The sequence below is a fragment of the Chelonia mydas genome, chromosome 13 (genome assembly GCF_015237465.2).
Source record: "Chelonia mydas isolate rCheMyd1 chromosome 13, rCheMyd1.pri.v2, whole genome shotgun sequence".
In the NCBI taxonomy this organism is placed as follows: domain Eukaryota; kingdom Metazoa; phylum Chordata; order Testudines; family Cheloniidae; genus Chelonia; species Chelonia mydas.
Window position 1 is genome coordinate 40821598 of NC_051253.2, and position 15691 is coordinate 40837288.

At 46.6% G+C, this 15691-nt stretch overlaps 2 protein-coding genes, 1 long non-coding RNA gene and 2 gene segments (V, D, J or C); 1 reads left to right on the top strand and 4 right to left on the bottom strand.

The window, feature by feature from the left end:
* Positions 1-15691, bottom strand: part of LOC102940154 (immunoglobulin epsilon heavy chain-like) — a 1331510-nt gene that overhangs the window by 719704 nt on the left and 596115 nt on the right. The window lies entirely within an intron of this gene.
* Positions 1-15691, bottom strand: part of LOC119563587 — a 797667-nt gene that overhangs the window by 699672 nt on the left and 82304 nt on the right.
* Positions 1-15691, bottom strand: part of LOC119568011 — a 937337-nt gene that overhangs the window by 337607 nt on the left and 584039 nt on the right.
* The window catches only part of LOC102948108, an 883083-nt gene that overhangs the window by 312099 nt on the left and 555293 nt on the right, over positions 1-15691 (bottom strand). The window lies entirely within an intron of this gene.
* LOC122462699 overlaps positions 1-15691 on the top strand; it is a 480831-nt gene that overhangs the window by 263021 nt on the left and 202119 nt on the right. The gene's annotated exons all lie outside the window — the stretch shown is intronic.

Below are 15691 nucleotides of genomic sequence, written 5' to 3' on the forward strand. Positions count from 1 at the left end.
TGGTAACTCCACAGACCCAGGGGGCTGAGGATTGTCTCTCCGGGTACAGCCTGGGCAGAGAGAGAGAGACAGACTTAAACAGGAATCTCTGACCGCTCTTTGCATATCCCCCTCCTTATAAGGGACACCCTGTATTTCCTAGCGCGAATTCCGGTTCTTCGTGTGAGTTTGAGAGAGAAGGGCTGGGACCATCCTTCTGACAGCCGGGCTGCTAGCACGACTGCACTGGAGATTCCTACCTCAATTTACGCAGTTGAAATTCATACCTTATTTATCCCCTTATTTAGCTCCCAATCCTAGTCCTAACCCTAAGGGTGAATTCTAACCCTTACCTTCAATTTAAAATTTAACGTGTATCTTAATCCGAGAACATCAACTCTACCCCAGAACTGAACGGTAACCCGAGATGTAACTTCTAACCCTGACTTCAAATATTAGCCCTAACTCTACATTAATATCCTGTACCTAATGCTAAATGCTGCCCCTGAGCTAACAATAAAGGCAAAGCCTTACCCTCAATGTAACTCTTAACAGAACACAAACCATTGTCTCTGTTTTTTTTTTTTAAATATCCCAGAGTGGGGCACAGGGCTATAGCCAAGGTGGCCTAGGAATTCCCTGGCAGAGGTGGTGATAGAACCCAGGCTCCAGGAGTCCAGTATTTAAAGCAATGTGACTGCCAGGAGAATTTGGTCCATTCTCTTTATGTTTGATACATACAATAATTGTATGTATGTGTCTATTTGTGTGTTTGGGTTTATATGTGTTCATTGGTGGGGAGGGATAGCTCAGTGCTTTGAGCATTGGCCCACTAAACCCAGGGTTGTGAGTTCAATCCTTGAGGGGGCCATTTAGGGATCTGGGGCAAAAATTGGGGATTGGTCCTGCTTTGAGCAGGGGGTTGGACTAGATGACCTCCTGAGGTCCCTTCCAACCTGGATATTCTATGATTCTATGTGAAAGTTTTCTGTGTGTTTATGGATGTATCTTTTCGTAAGTGTGTTTATGTGTCTATATATGTGTCAGGATGCATTTATTTGTGTCTTTGGGCTTGATTTTGTGTGTGTAGGTGTGTATTTGTTTTTGTTTTTTTGAGTGATTGTGAATATTTATGTGTTTGCATGTGTGTTTTCATGCTTCTTCTGTATGTTTACTTACGTGTTTTTTGTGTAGCCTGTATGTGCTTATGTGTGTTTGCGTATTTTTCTCTACATGTGTCTGTTTTGTTTTTGTGTCTGGAATAGAAAAAAAGGGGAGAGAGAATAAATATTTCCAACACAGTGTCTGATGCTCAGAGGAATTACAGGGAGAGTGAATTAAACCGATTATGAAACTACACCCGTCTCCAAATATTGATCGTCTGGGAGACTTTCTCTGTGCTGCCCTCCTCCCTGTGTGTCTTGAAGTCCTTGGCTGGTTAGCACCCTCATCAGGGTATGTCTACACTACGAAATTAGGTCGAATTTATAGAAGTCGATTTTTTAGAAAACGATTTTATACAGTCGATTGTGTGTGTCCCCACTTAAAACCATTAAGACCATTAAGTTGGCGGAGTGAATCCACAGTACTGAGGCTAGCATTGACTTCTGGAGCATTGCACTGTGGGTAGCTATCCCACAGTTCCCGCAGTCTCCGCCGCCCATTGGAATTCTGGGTTGAGATCCCAATGCTTGATGGGGCAAAAAACATTGTCGCGGGTGGTTCTGGGTAAATGTAGTCAGGTCCCACCCCCTCCCTCAGTGAAAGCAATGACAGACAATCGTTTTGTGCCTTTTTTCCTGGGTTACCCAAGCATGGAGCCTGCTCATCTCACCATCACCGTACGTGCCTGGGTGCTGGCAGACGTGGGACTGCATTGCTACACAGCAGCAGCTCATTGCCTTGTGGCAGCAGATGGTGCATTACAACTGGTAGCCATCCTTGTCATCTCCTGGGTGCTGTTGGCTGGCCTCTGTGAGGTCAGTCGGGGTGCCTGGGCAGACTTGGGTGCTCCTGGCAGACCTCAGTAAGGTCTGTTGGGGGCGCCTGCACATAAATGGGAGTGACTCAGGTCATTCTCATCTTTAAGTTTTGTCTAATGGAGATTCAGTCCTGCCAGGAATATTGGCAGAAGGATAGCTCAGTGGTTTGAGCATTGACCTGCTAAACCCAGGGCTGTGAGTTCAGTCCTTGAGCGGGCCCTTCTGCCTCAGGTTACTTTCCCAGCTAGCAGCACTGTCTGCTGCCAGCCTGCTCCTCCCTCCATGAAAACAATGTCTGACAATCGTTTCATGCCTTTTTCCGTGCGGGCACCATAGTGCAGTCAGCATCGTCATCCACCTACCGCTTCTGCTGCCACTCTGCTCTCCTGCTCACACCATAACATGGCAAGCATGGAGCCCACTGAGATCACCATGGTAGTTGTGACTGCTCTAAACACCATGCGTATTATCATGCAGTATATGCAGAACCGGAACCAGAACGTGCAAAAGCAGGCGAGTAGGCGATGGCAGCGTGGTCAGGAGAGTGATGAGGACACGGACACAGACTTCTCTCAAAGTATGGGCCCCAGCAGTTTGGCCATCCTGGTGGCAATGGGGCAGGCTCATGCTGTGGAACGCCAATTCTGGGTGCAGGAAACAAGCACAGACTGGTGGGACCGCATAGTGTTGCAGGCCTGGGATGATTCCCAATGGCTGTGAAATTTTCGTATGCTTAGGGCCACTTTCATGGAACTTTGTGACTTGCTTTCCCCTGCCCTGAAGCGCATGAATACCAAGATGAGAGCAGCCCTCACAGTTCACAAGTGAATGGCGATAGCCCTCTGGAAGCGTGCAAGGCCAGACAGCTACCGGTCAGTTGGGAATCAATTTGGAGTGGGCAAATCTACTGTGGGGGCTGCTGTGATGCAAGGAGCCAGTGTGATCACTGAGCTGCTGCTATTAAGGGTAGTGACTCTGGGAAATGTGCAGGCCATAGTGGATGGCTTTGCTGCAATGGAGTTCCCTAACTGTGGTGGGGCGATAGACGGAACCCATATCCCTATCTTGGGACCGGACCCCCAGGGCAGCCAGTACATAAACTGAAAGGGGTACTGCAAGCACTGGTGGATCACAAGGGACGTTTCACCAACATCAAAGTGGGATGGCTGGGAAAGGTACATGGTGCTCGCATCTTTAGGAACTCTGGTCTGTGGGAATGGCTGCAGGAAGTGACTTTCTTCGCAGACCAGAAAATAACCATTGGGGATGTTGAAATGCCTATAGTTATCCTTGGGGACACAGCCTAACCCTTAATTGCATGACTCCTGAAGCCATACACAGGCAGCCTGGAAAAGTAGTCAGGAGCTGTTCAATTATAGGCTGAGCAAGTGCGGAATGGTGGTAGAATGTGCATTTGGACATTTAAAAGCACACTGGCGCAGTTTACTGACTCGGTCAGACCTCAGCAAAACCAATATTCCCATGGTTTTTACTGCTTGCTGTATGCTCCACAATATCTGTGAGAGTAAGGGGGAGAAGTTTATGGTGGGTTGGGAGGTTGAGGCAAATCGCCTGGCTGCTGATTATGTGCATCCAGACACCAGGGTGATGAGAAGAGCACAGCAGGGTGCGCTGCGCATCAGAGAAGCTTTGAAAACCAGTTTCATGGCTGACCAGGCTACAGTGTGAAAGTTCTATTTGTTTCTTGATGAAAACCTGCCCCCCTGGTTCACTCTACTTCCCTGTAAGCCAACCGCCCTCCCCTCCCCTCTTTGATCACTGCTTGCAGAGGCAATAAAGTCATTGCTGTTTCAAATTCATGCATTCTTTATTTATTCATCACACAAATGGGGGGAGAACTGCCAAGGTAGCCTGTGAGAGGTGGGAGAGGAGGAAAGCACCAGATGGGGTGGTGGAGGGGGGTAGGAGGGAAGGGCAAGGCCACACTGCACTTCAAAACTTATTGAATGCCAGCTTTGTGTTGCTTGGGCAGTCCTCTGGGGTGGAGTGGCTGGGTGGCCGGAGGCCCCCCCACCGCATTCTTGGGCTTCTGAGTGAGGAGGCTATGGAACTTGGGGAGGAGGGCGGTTGGTTACACAGGGGCTGCAGCGGTGGTCTGTGCTCCTGCTGCCTTTCCTGCAGCTCCACCATATGCCAGAGCATATCAGTTTGATCCTCCAGTAGCCTCAGCATTGCATCCTGCCTCCGCTCATCACGCTGACACCACCTCTCCTCTCACGCATCCCTCCTGTCCTCTTGTTCATTTTGTGCTTTCCTGGACTCTGACATTGTGTCCCTCCACACATTGTGCTGGGCTCTTTCAGCATGGGAGGACTGCATGAGTTCAGAGAACATTTCATCGCAAGTGCATTTTTTTCAGCTTCTAATCTTTGATAGCCTCTGGGATGGAGATGATACGTGGAGCGATGAAACATTTGCAGCTGCAGGAGGGAAAAAAGGGAGATTAGGCTTTAAAAAGAGACATTTTAGAGAACAATGGGTAGACTCTTTCACCGTGAACCAAGCTGTTAACATTACATAGCATGTGTGCTTTCTTTACAAAGTCGCATTTTGCCTCTTATATTGAGGGCCTGCTGGTATGGTGTGAGAGATCACACACGCAGGGCTGGCAGGCAGCCATGGTAAGCCAGTCTTTCGGCTTCTTTAACCTTCCTAACATGTGGGAATAGTTTCAAACAGCAGAGTCCTCATTTCACATACCAAGCACCCGTTGGGTTGGCCATTTAAAAGGAGGGGTTGCGGTTTTTGGGTTAATGTGCAGCACAAACCCAACTAACCACCGCCCCCCCCCCCACACACACCCAATTCTCTGGGATGATGGCTTCACCCCTCCCCGCACTGCGTGGCTAACAGCGGGGATGATTTCTGTGCAGCCACAGGCAAACAGTCCAGCAGGAACGGCCACCTCTGAATGTCCCCTTAATAAAATTCCCCTATTTCAACCAGGTGACCATGAATGATATCACTCTCCTGAGGATAACACAGAGAGATAAAGAATGGATGTTGTTTGAATGCCAGCAAACACTGGGACCATACGATGCCATGCTTTGTTATGCAGTGATTCCAGACTATGTACTGCTGGCCTGCCATGGTAAAGTGTGCTACCATGGAGGAAGGAATAAGGCTGCCCTCCCCAGAAACCTTTTGCAAAGGCTTTGGGAGTAGATCCAGGAGAGCTTTATTGAGACGTCCCTGGAGGATTTCTGCTCCATCCCCATACACGTTAACAGACTTTTCCAGTAGCTGTACTGGCCGCGAATGCATCCCAAGTCTTCAGGGCAAATTCATCATTAAACATGCTTGCTTTTAAACCATATATTATATTTACAAAGGTACACTCACCAGAGGTCCCTTCTCCACCTTCTAGGCCTGGGAGCCCGCCTTCGGTGGGTTGGGAGGGTACTAGATCCAGGGTGAAAAACTGTTCCTGGCTGTCGAGGAAAACGGTTTCTCCACTTGCTTGCTGTGCTTCAACCTCCTCCTCCTCCTCATCTTCCTCTTCCCCAAAATCTGCATCCCTGTTGCGTGAGAGCCCATTGATGGAGTCCACTCACAGGGCTGGGGTAGTTGTAGGGGCACCCCCTAGAATGGCATGCAGTTTATCATAGAAGCAGCATGTCTGGGGCTCTGACCCCAAGCAGGCATTTGCCTCTGTGGTTCTTTGGTAGGCTTGCCTGAGCTCCTTAAGTTTCACACGGTACTGCTGTGGGTCCCTGTTATAGCTTCTGTTCTTCATGCCCTTGGAGATTTTTTCAAATATTTTTTGCATTTCGTCTTTTTGAACGGAGTTCTGCCAGCAAGGATTTGTCTCTCCACACAGTGATCAGATCCAGTACCTCCCATTTGGTCCATGCTGGAGCTCTTTTGTGATTCTGGGACTGCATGGTAACCTGTGCTGAAGAGCTCGCCATGCTGGGCAAACAGAAAATGAAATTCAAAAGTTTGCGGGGCTTTTCCTGTCTACCTGGACAGTGCATCTGAGTTGAGAGTCCTGTCCAGAGCAGTTACAATGGAGCACTCTGGGTTAGCTCCCAGAGGCCAATACCGTCAAATTGCGTCCAGACAACCCCAAATTGGACCCAGCAAGGCTGATTTCAGTGCTAATCCACTCGTCAGGGAGGAGTACAGAAACCGGTTTTAAGAGCCCTTTAAGTGGGAAAAAATGACTTTTTAGGGTGCACGGGTGCAGGGCTAAACTGATCTAACACTGCTAAATCTGACCTAAACTTGTAGTGTAGACCAGGGCTCAGCAGCGAACACTATGAGATGTTAAAGACACAGCCATCATGTGCCAGCACTGTCCCTGTGCCATGTACATTGGTCAAACTGGACAGTCTCTACGTAAAAGAATCAATGGACACAAATCAGACTTCAAGAATTATAACATTCAAAAACCAGTCGGAGAACACTTCAATCTCTCTGGTCACTCGATTACAGACCTAAAAGTGGCAATTCTTCAACAAAAAAAACTTCAAAACCAGACTCCAACCAGAGACTGCTGAATTGGAATTAATTTGCAAACTGGATACAATTAACTTAAGCTTGAATAGAGACTGGGAGTGGATGGGTCATTACACAAAGTAAAACTATTTCCCCATGTTTATTCCCCCCCCCAACCCCCCCACTGTTCCTCAGAAGTTCTTGTCAACTGCTGGAAATGGCCCACCTTGATTATCACTACAAAACGTCCCGTCCCCGTCCCCCCCCCCGCTGGTAATAGCTCACCTTAAGTGATCACTCTGGCTACAGTGTGTATGGTAACACCCATTGTTTCATGTTCTCTATGTACATAAATCTCCCCACTGTATTTTCCACTGAATGCATCCGATGAAGTGAGCTGTAGCTCAGGAAAGCTTATGCTCAAATAAATTTGTTAGTCTCTAAGATGCCACAAGTCCTCCTTTTCTTTTTGCCAATACAGACTAACACGGCTGCTACTCTGTAACCTTTAACTGTAACCTGTACCACAAATTTATACTTTTGTCTGTAAATTTAACCCTATTAGTAATCTCAAAACTTTATCTCTAATCCAGAACGTAGAGTGAATCTTAACCCTAAATTGAATTAACGTTGGGACATTCACAGAAGGATCAGGGGAGTATTGGGTCCTGTCTTATTCAGTGGGAGCCACGTTCTCTGTCCTTCCTGCCCCCGACCTCTCTGCAGCCCGGCTCAGCTTCTCCCTCTGCATCAGCCTGACTCTGAGCAAGTCCAGTGACCCCGACCGTAGAACCCTTGGCCACGTGACTGTCCCCAATGCCCTGAGGGCCAGCGCTGGGCTGAGTGATGCCATCGGGGGCTGAGGGGCGGGGTCTTTTATCTCCAGGGTGACTCTGTGACATTGTGGCACTTTACTGGGGGTTGGGATATCTCAGCTCCACCCACTGACACCAGCGGAGAGTCCGGGCTGGGATTTCCACAGGGCAGTTGGTGAAAACAACCCACGAGCCGCTTTGGAAAGTCCCTGGGGCGCCACATCCCCCGGCGCAGCGGAGCGGGGTTTATTCCGGCGCCGGGTGATCTCTGCCCCCCAGCCCCGCCCGGACCCTGAATGGCCCATTTCCACACCCCGGCCTCCATCTCGCTGCCTCAGTCCCCCGACCCGAACCAGGGGCTGTGATCGTTCCCCGGCCTCCCGGCAGCCTTGAGGGGATAAAGGCAATAACCACGTGCGAAGGGCGGAGATGCCCCTGTGAGGGGCCCAAAATCTGTTACAGCTTTTCTCTCTTTTGGGGTGGGGGGATGGGGCGCAACAGTGTGTCCGGGGAGAGCAGATGGAAGGAGTGTTTATAAACGTATTAATGTCTGTGATTAAACATCTGGATTCTTATCTGGGCTGCTCAGCAATTCCCCGTGGGAAAGAACATGACACGAACCCCCTGATTTCTTTGTTCACTTTCCTTTGTCCTCACTGGGTTCATTGTAACTCGCAGACCTTGAGCGCCACCAAGAGCAACAGCCTCATGGGGACGGGTTTTTGTCTCAGCTCAGACCGGGTTTCACTCACTGGGACGCTGCACAGTAATACCGGGCGGTGTCCTCTGGCTTCAGGCTGCTCATGTCTAAATAGGCCAGGTTTTGGGAGTTGTCCCTGGAGGTGGAGAATCGCCCTTTGACAGAAGCGGCATAATATTCCTTACTCCCATCGAAGAAAATCACGGAGACCCACTCCAGTCCCTTCCCAGGAGCTTGTCGGACCCAGTGCATCCCGACCTGGCTGAAATCAAAGCCGGAGCCTTTACAGGTGAGGCGCAGAGATTGTCCGGGCTTCTTAATGTCTCCTCCGGACTCCACGAGCTGAGCCTGAGCCCCAGCCCCTGAGGACGTAAAAGCACATTGACAATCCAGATGCTGATACCAAAAACAATATTTACTAACTGTGCTTCTGCTAATATAACTGTTGCTTCTTTTACTATTGCTACTGATAATAATTCTGATTCGAATACTACCACAGATCATTTAAATCCAAGGGCATCTCTATTGTTTTGTCCCCCCTCCGCCCCCCGAAGAAATACACACCTCGGAAAGCTGTCGCAATGAAAAGGAAATGCAGCCAAAGCATCATGTGTGTTTGCTGGGAAAAGTTCCCTACAGGGTTGGGCCGGTCTCTGCACTGGCACTGGGAGCTGCAGGTCCTCCACCCCAAGGGGAACCGCAGGCTTTAAGCAGGGAGTGCAATTACTCGATTTGCATATTCGTGCTCTTAAAATGGAGCCCCGGAGGCTCTGACTTGATTTCTCACTGAGGTCCCTTGTCCTGCCCGTGGGACATACCATGATATGGTGTGAGACCCTGAGTAAATAATCAGGTTTCAGAGTAGCAGCTGTGTTAGTCTGTATTCGCAAAAAGAAAAGGAGGACTTGTGGCACCTTAGAGACTAAGCTGTAGCTCACGAAAGCTTATGCTCAAATAAATTGGTTAGTCTCTAAGGTGCCACAAGTCCTCCATTTCTTTTTGAGTGAATAGAAACATGTTCAAGCTAATCTAAAGCACTGAATTTATCCATGCTGTAAAATTTAGCTCCGGAGTCATTGCAGCCTTGGATAAAAATTCTCAGGTCTGAAACGGAGATTTGGGAACAGAGGGTGAGCGTTAGTGTCCCCTTTTTAGAGGTGGATAAACTGAAGCACAGAGAAGGAAACTGATTTGCCCGAGGTCAGTTGGCTGTTAGAAGAAAAGCCAGGTCCCCTGAGCCCCAGCCCGCCCAGTGTTCTAGCCACCACACTACACTGCCTGGAACCTATTAATATAACATTTAAATACTAATTAGAGCACAGGGACTTGAAGATGGGCCTCCCTGATCACCGGGCTATACAGTCATTCTCATTCACACTCTGTCGTGCTCTCTCGTCACAAAGACGCTATTCTGTATCAAGTGGAACAACTTCAAACGCAGCTCTGTGGAGATGAGTTCCCTGGAAAACCTTCTAGCCCAGTGCCTGGGCCCTCCCCTGGGAGGTAAAAAATCTACCTTGAAGTCCAGTCTCTGGCTCAGGCAGAGTGGGGTAGAGAGTCAGGGTGCCTAATTCAAGGCTGTAGTTTCCATTGGGAGTCAGGCAACTATAGGCAGGCATTATAATAAGGAGCCTTAGACCCTTATGTGACGCCTACCCCTAAGACTCCTTGGCTTATTGACACAGCCAGTGCCCCCAGTGGGGAGGGTCTGTTGCTTAAATGTCATCTGCGTCTCTTCACAGATTTCCACAGACTTGCAAACCTCGAGCGCCCCAGCCAGCAAACTCCAGATCATGGGCTATATGGACCATTGGTCTGACCCAGTATGGCCATTCTTATGTAAAAATTAATTATAATAATAAACATGTTTAGTACAGAAACTCTCCAACATAATGACCTCTCAAGATAGTAACGATATGAGATAACGACCTCGGCAAATAATGCGTTTTAAAAATCTTGGCCTACTAGGAAGCAGGTGTCTATACGTTTCCATCCCCAGTCACAGATCTAGCATTCTGGAGCAAAGTCACCAAAATATAGTCCAACAAACAAATGTTTGTTTAACGTGCCCCTCGCTTTTCCCTCCACAACACCCCACACACCAGTGTTGTCCTCAGTGGAGACTCAGAGTTCAGAGGTGCTTTCAGGTGAGTTCATCTCCCAGGTGGGGGGCAAGAAGGCACCTTGCTCATTCCCCAGCTGCTCACTGTTCGCTCTGGCCACTGCTGTTTGTTGTGCCACCGTTCACTCCACCGCTCTGTTGCCAATGGCCCTGCGCCGTCACCTTCTGCTGCCACCGGCCACTGTGACCTCTGCGAGTCGGTCTCTTGAGGTTCCACCAGCTCTCAGTGATTTCAGCTGAGCTCTCAGTGGGGGAACCTCGCTGCTTGTGCAGGCTGGGCCGTCTCTTCCACAGAAACACTGTCCCACAGCAGGTCTGAGCGCTTAGACCTGATTATCAGTCATTTCAGCTGTAGTGGTCACTTAACAAACCAAAAGACTATCTGTGGAGCCTAATCAGCTGTGTCTTTAAACAGTGGAGAGGGGCAGGTCAAATCGTACTTGTGCCTCAGACAGACCATCAAGCAAAACACCTGTCCCCACCCTCTCTCTTGATGCCGTCAACCAGCACAGGCCAAGTCCAGTTCTACTGCCCTTTACTCAGACAATAAGAATAACAACATTTCATTACCCCCGCATTCAAGTGATTTGTAATCCAACCTCAGCCAAAATCTATCACTTGGGCAACACAGCTCTGTTTGCTGGATACCTAGGTAGATAAGGCGTGAATGTAAATACAATCTAGTCCTAATTTTCCCCAACCCCCAGCTCATCACTAGCTGTCAGGGAGAGCTCATTTAGACTTTGCTTAGAAATCATAATTTTAAATTATTAGGTTGGCAACATTGCCAAAATGAATGCACTGATATTGTCATAAAGAACAACCGCTGTATAAGGAAGCTAGCCTATGTTCCTACTTTTGAAATCTATTACACTTTTTCAGATACACGTATTTTATCATACATTGTATCTGCTTTTAAAGTTTGTATTAATGTATTAATTTCAATTCCAATGTCCAAACAATCACTAAATTGGCAACACTGCATGTAGCTAATTCAAAAATTGGGGGTGGGGTGTACTGCGGAAATTCAGGGGGGTGTACAACCCCTCTAGGAGGGGTCTAGGGAAATCCCTGCTTCACTCCGGATTGGAGTTCACAGATGAAGCAAGGGATCTCTGCACCGCAGGCCCAGCAGGGCTCTTGGCAGGAAGGGGAGACACATTCCCCGGGAACGGAAGGGTTAAAACTGACGGGAGGTTTATGCTATAATTCAATGCTATATATATATATATATATATATATATATATATATATATATATATATATATATATATATATATATATATATAATGCTATAAAATCCCTCTTGGTGGCTGTTCTCTGCTTTCTTTACCTGTGAAGGGTTAACAGAGTTCCCCAGGTAAAGGAAAAGGAGTGGGCACCTGACCAAAAGAGCCAATGGGAGGCAAGAACATTTTAAAATGGGGAAAAAAACCTTCCCCTTTGTCTGTTGTTCTCCAGAGAAGGAGACATGGAGCAGCAATGCTATAAGCAGGAATGGTGTGTAAAGTTTTAAGCCAGGTATGAGAAATCATCAGATCATACCTAGAATTACTTATTTGAAACCCCCCAAATATGTAAGGTTTCAGAGTAACAGCCGTGTTAGTCTGTATTCACAAAAAGAAAAGGAGTACTTGTGGCACCTTAGAGACTAACCAATTTATTTGAGCATAAGCTTTTGTGAGCTGAAGTGAGCTGTAGCTCACGAAAGCTTATGCTCAAATAAATTGGCTAGTCTTAAAGGTGCCACAAGTACTCCTTTTCTTTTTCCAAATATGTAAGTAAATTAGGAATGTTTAAATAGACGTGATCAGCTTTATTTCTTTATTTTGGATTGTGGCTCTCCTCCTTGCTAACCCTGGATGCTTTTGTTTGCTTGTAAACTTTAAGCTAAACCCCCAATAAATCTATTTTGGGTGTTTAATTTTTGGAATTGCTCTTTCAAAATCTAGCAAAAGCCTAAATTCCAGATATATTTTCTTCCTTTTTGTTTTTAATAAAAGGTTTGTGCATTTGTTGTTTAATTAGCTGGTGGCAACAGCTAATTTCCTTTGTTTTGTTTCTCAGTTCTTCCCCGGAGCAGGGTGAAAGGGCTTGAGGGTATCTCACAGGGAGGAATTCCCAGGTGCTCCTTCCTGGGTTCAAGGTTTTTTTTTTTTTTTTTTTTTTGCATTTGGATGGTGGCAGCATTTAGCAAGCCAAAGTCAGAGAGAAGCTGTAACCTTGGGAGTTTAATACAAACCTGGTGGCCAGTATTAATTTTTAAAATCCTTGAGGGCTCCCAATTTCTGAACTTGAAGTGCCAGAGGGGGGATTCAGCCTTGACACCCACTGTCACCAATGTCCCATTCAATATCTCCATACTCATTCACAAATATGCTGATATTCCTATTAACACTGGTATTCCTGTTTATATTCCCCTTCCTGTTCAACCACACACTCTCATTCCCACTTCCAGTCACACTCAGGTTTCTATTCTCTTTCATGTTCACAGTCCCATTTCTGTTCACACGGATATTCCTCTTCCATTCAGATTCATATTCCCACTCCCTTCTGTTTGCACTAATGTGAGCCTGAACATTAGGCCCTGAATTCATTCTGAGCACTAACAGAATCACGTCACTCTGTTAGAATATCCCCCAGCAGTGCTATCAATCAGTGTAAAGTCACACAAAGGAGGCAGCATGGTCTATGGGATAGGATGCTACACTGAACCAGAACATCACAGTGTTTCTCTATTTGGGGGTAGGGGGGTGGGAAAGCTTGCGACAGCATTAGCATCATATAATACTATTCTGCTTCCCCAAGGGACCTGAGGGAGGGGGTCATTGGGGTGTGACAGAAGGAGTGTTTATAAACGTATTAATATCTGTGATTAAACATCTGAATTCTTATCCGGGCTGCTTGGCAATTCACCATGAGAAAGAACATGACATTAAATGCCTGATTTCTTTGTTCACTTTCCTTTGTCCTCACTGGGCTCATTGTAACTCACAGACCTTGAGCGCCACCAAGAGCAACAGCCTCATGGCATTGCAGGGGACGGGTTTTTGTCTCAGCTCAGACCGGGTTTCACTCACTGGGACGCTGCACAGTAATACCGGGTGGTGTCCTCTGGCTTCAGGCTGCTCATGTCTAAATCGGCCAGGTTTTGGGAGTTGTCCCTGGGGGTGGAGAATCGCCCTTTGACAGAAGCGGCATAATATTCCTTACTCCCATCGAAGAAAATCACAGAGACCCACTCCAGTCCCTTCCCGGGAGCTTGTCGGACCCAGTGTAAACCAGCCTGGCTGAAATCAAAGCCGGAGCCTGTACAGGTGAGGCCCAGAGATTGTCCGGGCTTCTTAATGTCTCCTCCTCCGGAACCACCAGCGGAGCCTGAGCCCCAGCCCCTGAGGATGTGAAAGCACATTGACAATCCAGATGCTGATACCAAAAACAATATTTTCTAACCTTGCTGCTGCTAATATAATTGTTGCTTCTTTTACTATTGCTACTGATAATAATTCTGATTCGAATACTACCACAGATCATTTAAATCCAAGGGTATCTCCATTGTTTTGGTTTTTTTTTCAGAAGAAATACACACCTGGGAAAGCTGTCATAATGAAAAGGAAACGCAGCCAAAACATTGCACTCAAAAACAAAACAATATAAAACTTCAGAGCCTATAAGTCCGCTCAGTCCTACTTCTTGTTCTGCCAATTGCTAAGACAAACAAGTTTGTTTACATTGATGTGAGATACAGCTGCCTGCTTCTTATTTACAGTGTCACCAAAAAGTGAGAACAAGCATTTGTATGGCACTTTTGTAGCCAGCATTGCAAGGTATTAACTGCCAGATATGCTAAACATTCCTATGCCCCTTCATGCTTTGGCCACCATTCCAGAGGACATGCTTCCATGCTGATGATGCTAGCTAAAAAAATAATGTGTTAATTAAATTTCTGACTGAATTCCTTGGGTGAGAATTGTATGGCTCCTACTCTGTTTTACCCGCATTCTGCCATATATTGCATGTTATAGCCGTCTGGGATAATGACACAGCATGGTTAGTTTTCAGAACACTTTCACTGCAGATTTGACAAAATGCAAAGAAGGTACCAATATGAGATTTCTAAAAATATCTACTCAACCCAAGGTTTCAGAATCTGAAGTGCCTTCCAAAATCTGAGAGGGAGGAGGTGTGGAGCATGCTTTCAGAAGTCTAAAAAGAGCAACACTCTGATGTGGAAACTGCAGAACCAGAACCACCAGAAAAGAAAATCAACCTCCTGCTGGTGGCATCTGACTCAGATAATGAAAATGAACATGTGCCAGTCCGCACTGCTTTGGATCGTTATTGAGCAGAACCCGACATCGGCATGGACGCATGTCCTCTGGAGTGGCGGTTGAAGCATGAAGGGACATAAAAATCTTTAGCATGTCTGACACATAAATATCTTGCAGCGCCAGTTACAACGGTGCCATGCGAATGCCTGTTCTCACTTTCAGGTGACACTGTAAACAAGAAGCCGGCAGCATTATCTCCTGCAAATTGTAACCAACCAAGTTTGTGTGAGTGATTGGCTGAACAAGAAGTGGGACTGAATAAACTTGTAAGCGCTATAGTTTTACATTGTTTTATTTTTGAATGCAGTTATGTTTTGTACATAATTCTGCATTTGTAAGTTCAGCTTTCATGATAAAGAGATTTCACTACAGTACTTGTATTAGGTGAATTGAAAAAAGCATTTTTTTACAGTGCAAACATTTGTAATAAAAATAAATATAAGGTGAGCACTGTACACTTTGTATTCTGTTGTAATTGAAATCAATATATTTGAAAATCTAGAAAACACCCCAACATATTTAAAACAAAAGTTATTCTATTATTGTTAAAAAGCATGATTAATCGTGCGATTAATCACAATTATTTTTTTAATTGCACAATTAATTGCAATTAATTTTTAATCGGTTGACAGCCCTAATTTCATTTTCACTTAACACAGGGGTTGTCAAACTGGCGGTCACGACCCCTCAGGGAGTCACGAGGTTATTATATGGGGGGGGGGGGGTCACGAGCTGTCAACATCCACCCCAAACCCCGCTTTGCCTCCAGCATTTATAATGGTGTTAAATAGATAAAAACGTGTTTTTAATTTATAAGGGGGGTCACAGTCAGAGGCTTGCTATGTGAAAGGGGTCACCAATAAAAAGGTTGGAGAAGCACTGACTTAACCTATCAAATATATTATTTCTCTCTCTCTCCCTCCCCTTCCCCTTCCCCACCCCTGTCTCCTCTACTTTTCCACCTAAAGGCAGCCAGGAGAGAAACCCCAAGACTCTTCCATCCACAGTGTTTGTTTATTAGAGATAAATGGCCTCCGGCACTCAGGAATCGCCAGTTTGGCTCCAGCAGTCTGCAGAGCTCGCTCTGGGCTGTTGCAATTCCTAGGCATGTGGGATTTTGTTAAACCCCCTGGTCACAAGTCTTTGGTTCTTTTGATGGACCGGCTCATGTTCACTGTGCTGCCCTGTAGGCAGATAAGAAAGAATTGCTGGCTACCAGGTATTACAGCTCACCCTGGCATTTGAGGTTTTTGTCCCACTTCCCTGCCCGTGAAGTCTAGGTAAATAGGCCCGGATCGGTC